Source organism: Gossypium arboreum, chromosome 12, assembly GCF_025698485.1.
Source record: "Gossypium arboreum isolate Shixiya-1 chromosome 12, ASM2569848v2, whole genome shotgun sequence".
Lineage (NCBI taxonomy): Eukaryota > Viridiplantae > Streptophyta > Magnoliopsida > Malvales > Malvaceae > Gossypium > Gossypium arboreum.
Window position 1 is genome coordinate 80,360,462 of NC_069081.1, and position 7,234 is coordinate 80,367,695.

General features: G+C 38.6%; 1 non-coding gene across 1 annotated transcript; it reads left to right on the forward strand.

Annotated features, from left to right (window-relative positions):
- The first annotated feature begins 4,784 nt into the window (after window positions 1-4,784).
- Window positions 4,785-4,891, forward strand: LOC128285949 (small nucleolar RNA R71). The gene has a single exon (XR_008276496.1). It is a non-coding gene; the product is annotated as a small nucleolar RNA R71 (small nucleolar RNA).
- Window positions 4,892-7,234: the final 2,343 nt, after the last annotated feature.

Sequence of the window (7,234 nt, forward strand, 5' to 3'; positions counted from 1 at the left end):
GAACATCAAGTGCCTTCAGGATTACTTCAGCCAATCACGATACCCGAGTGGAAATGGGATCGAGTCACAATGGACTTTGTATCCGGACTGCCATTGTCACGAGTAAGAAGGATGCGGTTTGGGTCGTGGTAGATAAATTGACTAAGTCGGCTCACTTTGTCCCCGCGACGCACGGATTTTTCAATGGACAAATTAGCCGAATTGTACGCTTTCTCATTGTGAGATTACACGGTGCCTATTTCCATCGTGGTCGGATAGAGATCCGAGATTTACCTCGCGATTTTGGAAAAAGTTGCAAGAAGGTTTGGGTACCAAGTTGCATTTCAAACCGCCTTTCACCCCAAACCGATGGTCAATCCGAGCGGATAATTCGGATACTTGAGGATATGTTGTGATGTTGCGTCCTCGAGTTTAGTGGTTCATGGGAACGGTATTTTCCGTTGATTGAATTCGCCACAACAACAACTTTCAATCAAGTATTAAGATGGCACCCTACGAGGCTTTGTACGGTCGTAAATGCCGTACACCATTGTTTTGGACCGAGCTCGGTGAAAGCAAGATTTTCGGTGGATTTGATTAGAGATGCTGAATGAAAGTGAAAGTAATCCGTGAAAGTCTAAAGATAGCCTCCGATCGTCGTAAGTCGACGCGGATCTGAAGCGTAAGGATATCGAGTATCGTGGGTGATAAAGTGTTTCTCAAGGTATCGCTTGGAAAAGATACTCGATTCTACCGTAAGGGCAAGTTGAGCCCGAGGTTCATTGGGCCATATGAGATATCCGAGCGAGTCGGTCCAGTGGCATATCGTTTGATTTTGCCCCCTGAACTCGAAAAGGTTCACGATGTCTTTCATGTTTCGATGCTTCGACGCTATAGATCCGATCCATCGCACGTGATTAGTCCATCAGAAATTGAAATTCAAGCTAATATGAGTTATGAGGAAGAACCGATTCGTATCCTATCACGGGAAGTGAAAGAGTTGCGAAACAAGCGGGTTCCGCTAGTGAAAGTGTTATGGCTCAAGCACGGGATAGAAGAAGCTACTTGGGAGACCGAGAACTCTATGAAAGAGCGATATCCAAACCTATTTACCGGTAAGATTTTCAGGGACGAAAATTTCTTAAGTGGGGGAGAGTTGTGACATCCCTAATTTGACCCTAGTCGGGAAGTGGTGTCGAGACCATTAAACCAAGTCTTATAAGTAATTAAAAGTTATATTCTATGTTTATGATGTTAGCAAATGCATGTGTGAAAGTTGCATGCATTAATTTGATCATTTCTATGTGAATTTATTAAGATGGACTTATATGAAACATTGTTGAAAGGTGATAGGCCAATCTTCAATGGTCTAATAGTATATGCATGCAAAAGAATGGTTTTGCATGTCAATTTACCCAAAGAGAAGGAAGTGGCCGGCCATGGTGATGAAGATAGGCAAAAGAAAACATGTCTTAAACATGTTTTGCTATGGTGGATGTTAGAAATAATAAAATAAGAGCATGGGTAAAGAAATGAAAAAAAATGAGTGTGGATGCTTTCCCCTTGTGCCGTATATGAGAGAAACAAAACAAAGAAAAAAAAAATTTTGTTCATCTATTTTCACTCTCCTTTTGGCCGAAAATACTAAGGATAAGGAAGGAGTTTTGCTTCATACTTGGTTTGGAAGAGGATTAGGAAGAGGTTGGCTATACTTGCATCAAGAGTAAGGTATGTTTGAGGTTGTGCCATGAGATTCATGCATGTTTTTGGTTGCTAGATTGATGTTCTTGTTAGCCCATGGTTCAAATCTTTGTTATGTCATGGGAATGAAATTCGCCCAAGTGAATATGGTGATAAAGCCATTGCATGCTAAGTGTGAAGCTTGATGATGATGCATGCAAAGATGGATTGTCTACTCTTGAAATTTCTTTGTAGCCATCTTGAGTAAGACTTTGAGTTTTCTTTTTGTTTAACCATGATTGAAGTTGAAAGGGCATGGTTGTGATGTATTCGACCATGATGCATTCATGAGCATGGTTCATGCTTCTTGCATGATAGTTAAAATTTGTGTTTTGGATGGCTATGGGCACCTTGAAATTGACCATGCACATATATGTATATATATGTTTGCACATGATGTTTTGGTTATGAAGTAAGTGATGAATATGTTTGTTTAAAGAAGAAAATGTTGAAGAATGTTTGTGAAATTGCAAGTATAATCGGCCATATGAGTGCTTGATGCTATATTATAAGTATTGAGCCACAATATGTAAAACATTAACTAGTAAAATGCATGCTGTTTTTTTTGTGTGGTATTAAGTGGATAATTGGCCTCAAATTGGACATGTATATTCGGCCTTAGGTAGCCTATTGATGGCCTTAGCTTTTCCTTGATGCTTGAATGAATTGTATTGAATTGCTTGATGTAGTATAAAATGTGCATGACCATTGTGTATTCAAGCTAAAGGGTGGCCATATGACCATTTAAACTCCTTGTCATATTCGCCATAAGCTAGCATAATGAGGTTTTAATAAATTAAATTTGTTTGAATTAGCTCAAGAGCTTAGAGGGCCACAATTGGACAAGGGGAAGGAAAAAGTGATCGAATAGCCGTAAAAGCCGCTCGACAACATCCGAGGTAAGTCCTCAAGAAGTGACCCTACTTGAATTATGTGAAATGAAATATGGATGTGTAATGATTATCGATTTATGTGTGTATGAGTATTTGAATGATACCGGGCTAAGTCCCAAGGCGATTATGCTAGTGATTACCTTTGTGTTTGAGCCTTAGTAACGAAAATGAAACATGAATGTCTAATGATTATTGATGTATGTGTGCATGAGCAATTGAATGATATCCGGCTAAGTCCCAAGACATTTATGTTGAAATTATATCCGGGTTAAGACCAAGGCAATTGTGCTAGCGGCTACATCCGGCTAAGACCAAGGCATTCGTGCAAGTCGTTCTATCCGGGCTAAGACCAAGGCATTCGTGCACGTGGTTATATCCGGTTGTATTCAAGAAGCTTGGGCTGGAGGTGAGTGTTGGTTGCTGTAATAAATTCAATTAGTACGCTCGAAAAGCCCAAAGAATAAGGTATGTTTATATGTGCATTGGAAAAGTCGACATGTTTGAGCAACATTCGCTCAATCGACTAACGAATATCAACTATTGAAGTGGTTGATACCTTGTGAAAGTATATAATGATGAAGTGTGAAGTAAGAATGATTATGTGAATGTGTATTAATGAAATGATGCATTTGGCTATGTGAATGTATTGCTTTAATTAAAGCTGATTTTATTCCTTGAGACTTACTAAGCATAAAAATGCTTACCCGCTGCTTTGGCTCTCTGTTTTATAGATTTTGCTCGATAGCAATCGGATTCGGGATCATTAAAGTCGAAGTCATCTACACTATCAAAGCCTCCATTTTGGTATAATTTTTGGTTGAACTTTGAAATGGCATGTATAGGACTACCCTTGTCGGTTCAATTGTGTTGTGATGTATATGTGTACGGCCATGCGAAAATGGCTCGTAGAAGTCAAGTACTGAACTTAGACCATTTGTGATTTGTATATATATATATATATGGTTTCATGATATAATTATGGATTGGAAATGGGAGTGTTGGTCACATGATCAGCCATTGAATGGCTAAAATGGTCATAGGTGAACCTATGTATGGCAAGACTAGTTGGATCATGGAGACTACAAATAGATCAGACCTACCTTGAAAAGCAGATGCTGGCAGCAGCGGTGGAGTGGTTTTGAAAATCACCAAAATTTGTAGGAATGGTATTAAATAGTGAATAAGTTATGTAAATGAACCTTGATGAGTCTACTTTCATATGGAAGAAACGAAACGGTCATAGGAGTTACATGTGAAGAGATATTAATGCTATTGTGAGACAGGGCAGAACGGTTTCGGGTCCCCCGTCATAACTTTAAAAATTTACTATAAATTATCCAGAAAGAATCAGGAGTCATGCCTTATATTTACAGATTCCATTTTGAGTCTAGTTTCATTAGAAACAAACGGCACCAGTATTAAAGCCGCATGAGAGATATTCAAGTTGTAACGCGCAAAGGTCGAAGCGATCGATCTCGTAACATGGGTAACTTTAACTAATAAACTGTACCAATTGGCCCGACCAAAAATTCTAGAAATAAATCCATGGATGGATATATGAGTCTAAATTCAGGAAAATTTATGAAAACAGTTTCCAAGTTTTGAAACTCAAGATATGATTTTTAAGGTGACAATGACGCAGTTTTCCATTTGACCGAAATGTCAAATTGATGGGCTAAACATGTGGATTTGGCTTGTTAACCCCTCGTGTCCGACACCGGCGATGGTCTCGGGTTCGGGGTGTTACAGTAAGTGTTACTATAAGGATTATTTCGAGGTTGAGGATTATTACCCATATAGTTCATTTTCTCATTTTCCATGGTAGGGTCGTATGATGGATAGTCTAAATTGCTTATTCCACCTCCACTTGCATCGCACTGCATTACTGGATGAACTTGTAAGGAGCCAAGTAAACTATCAATTTTTCTATTCAAAAGTTCTACCTGATTAGAGAGCATAGTAACCGAATCGACGTTAAAAATGCCGACTGCTTTTGTTGGCTTTGTCCTTATGACTTGCCACTGATAGTTATTCAGTGACATCTCTTTTATAAACTCATAAGCCTCTTCAGGTGTCTTATTATTAATACTCCCACCAGTAGCTACGTCAATCATCTGTCTAGTTGAGGGATTCAAACCATTGTGGAAAGTTTGGACTTGTAGGCAAAGGGGTAAACCATGGTGAGGGCACCTTCTCAATAGGTTCTTGTATCTCTCTCATGCATCATAAAGTATTTCTAAATCCATCTGCACAAAAGAAGAAATATCATTCCTTAATTTAGCCATTTTAACCGGCGGAAAATATTTTAGTAAAAATTTTTTAGTCATTTGTTCCCAAGTTGTGATTGTCCCTTGTGGTAACGAGTTCAACCACTGTTTATCTTTGTTCCTCAATGAGAATTGAAACAACCAAAGGTAAATGGAATTATCAGAAATGCCATTGATCTTAAAAGTGTCGCAGAATTCAAGAAAGTTTGCTAAATGAATGTTTGGATCCTCGTCCTGCAAACCATCAAACTAAACAAACTTTTGTATCATTTGAATTGTGTTAGGTTTCAGTTCAAAATTATTTGCTGCAACAATAGGTCTAACTATACTCGATTCAGTTCCTGTTAAAGTAGGTTTAGCATAATCATACATAGTACGAGGAGCAGTATCTTGATTTACTGGGTTTGCAGCAACCACAGAAGGTAACGGATTATTTTGATTATCAGCCATCTCCTAGGTTGTGGTTTGAATATCGTCCTCTTGCCCTTCCTCTATGTATCGTAGGCTTCGCCTTATTTCTCTTCGGTTTCTGCGAGCTGTGCTTTCGATTTCACTATCAAAAAGTAGAGCTCCTGACGAGTTTCTTCTAGTCATAAACTACAAAAGCTTGCCAGAAGTAAATAAAAGAAACTTTAGTAATTTAAGAAAACTAAAATTAAATTGCAATATAATTAAAAAAATGGCTAAAGTAATAAACATTAAGTGTTCCTAATATCTTAGGTCCCCGGAAACAGTGCCAAAAACTTGATGGTTGCTAAACTAACTAAAAAATTTGACTTAAGGCAAGCGCACCTATCGAACAGTAGTATAGTTATGGTGAGACCGAAAATATCGTATCCACGAGCACTAAAAGTACTAGTAATTACTATCTTTTTATTATCTAGCCTAAAAATTTAGGGGATGTTTTATCTAAGACTAAGTATCTAATCAACTAAAGTAACGACAGAGATTAAAGTTGGAAAATACTTTTGAAAAAACTAATTGAAAAGACAATACCCAAGAAAGAATTCACCTAAACTTCACTTATTACCTTTGACTTAGACGATTTCTTCACTTGACTCATTTCATAGAAATCCCTGATTTATGTTAATATCCCTGTCGAGACTAAAAACAACTAACTCTAGGTTGATTAATCGAAATCTCTTTCTAATTAAAACCCCTATTATCGCATTAACTTGATCTATAGATTCCCTTATTAGATTTGACTCTAATCCAACAGATCCATGTCGTCCTATCTCTAGGATTGCATGCAACTCCGTTTAATTAGGAATGATCTACTCTTAAACAGGGACTTTTGCTCCACTGAATAAGCACATCAAAAACCTGAATTAATATCCTGGAATATTAAAGCAAGGATTAAAATTCACAATTAAGAATAAGAACAAATATTTATCATATAAATTAAAGAGTAATAAGATTAGTCTTAGGTTTCATCTCCCTTAGGAATTTAGGGAGTTTAGTTCATGATAAAAATGGAAAACATTTCAAAGTTTGGAAAACAACAAAACATAAAGAAACCCAAAGAACTTTAAGAAATTGGATGGAAATCTTCAGCTTTGATGTAGATCCTTGCTCCGGGGCGATTCCAATGGTTGTTCTTGAGTAATTTTCAGCCTTCCACTCTCCGTCCCCCTCTAATCCTCTTCTAGGGTCTTTATATAGAGTCTTGAATGCCCAAATTAGCCTGAAATAAGCCTTTTTCGAGTAGAACTAGACTTTGGTTTGACAGGGACACGGCCGTGTGCCACGCCCGTGTCAAGGTGCTCAAGACGTGTGTAATTCTCACTTGGATTAATGTCGACACGGCCATGACACATGGGCATGTGGTCTACCCATGTGTCACACGCAGACGTGTGGATCACTCGTGTGTCACACACGGGCATGTGGATCACCCATGTGGAAGTGCCTAGGCATTATGAAACACTGATTTAGGCCCAATTTGTCCATTTTTGTCCCGTTTCTCGCTCTTTTTGTTATCTAAGCTTTCTTGAGTATAAAACAAGAATTTAAAGGATTAGGAGCATCAAATTCAATAAAACCAAGGAAAAATCATCGATAAATATGCCGAGCATGGGGTAAAAATATGTATATATTATAGTTTATCACCTATACGCCCCTGTGGCCTAGACGGCCCAATTTGACCTTGGCTGTGTAGATCACAGGGCTTGGCTTCCCACACACTCGTGTGGCCTACACGGCCCAAATTGGTTGAGCCCGTGTGTCACACACGGCCCACCTAGCCATCACACGATTGTGTCTGGTGCGCACAGCCTCGCTTGTCGATCACACTCCCGTGTTCTATCATACAGCCTACCACACGAGTGACCACACATTCGTGTGGCATTGACAGTGAGG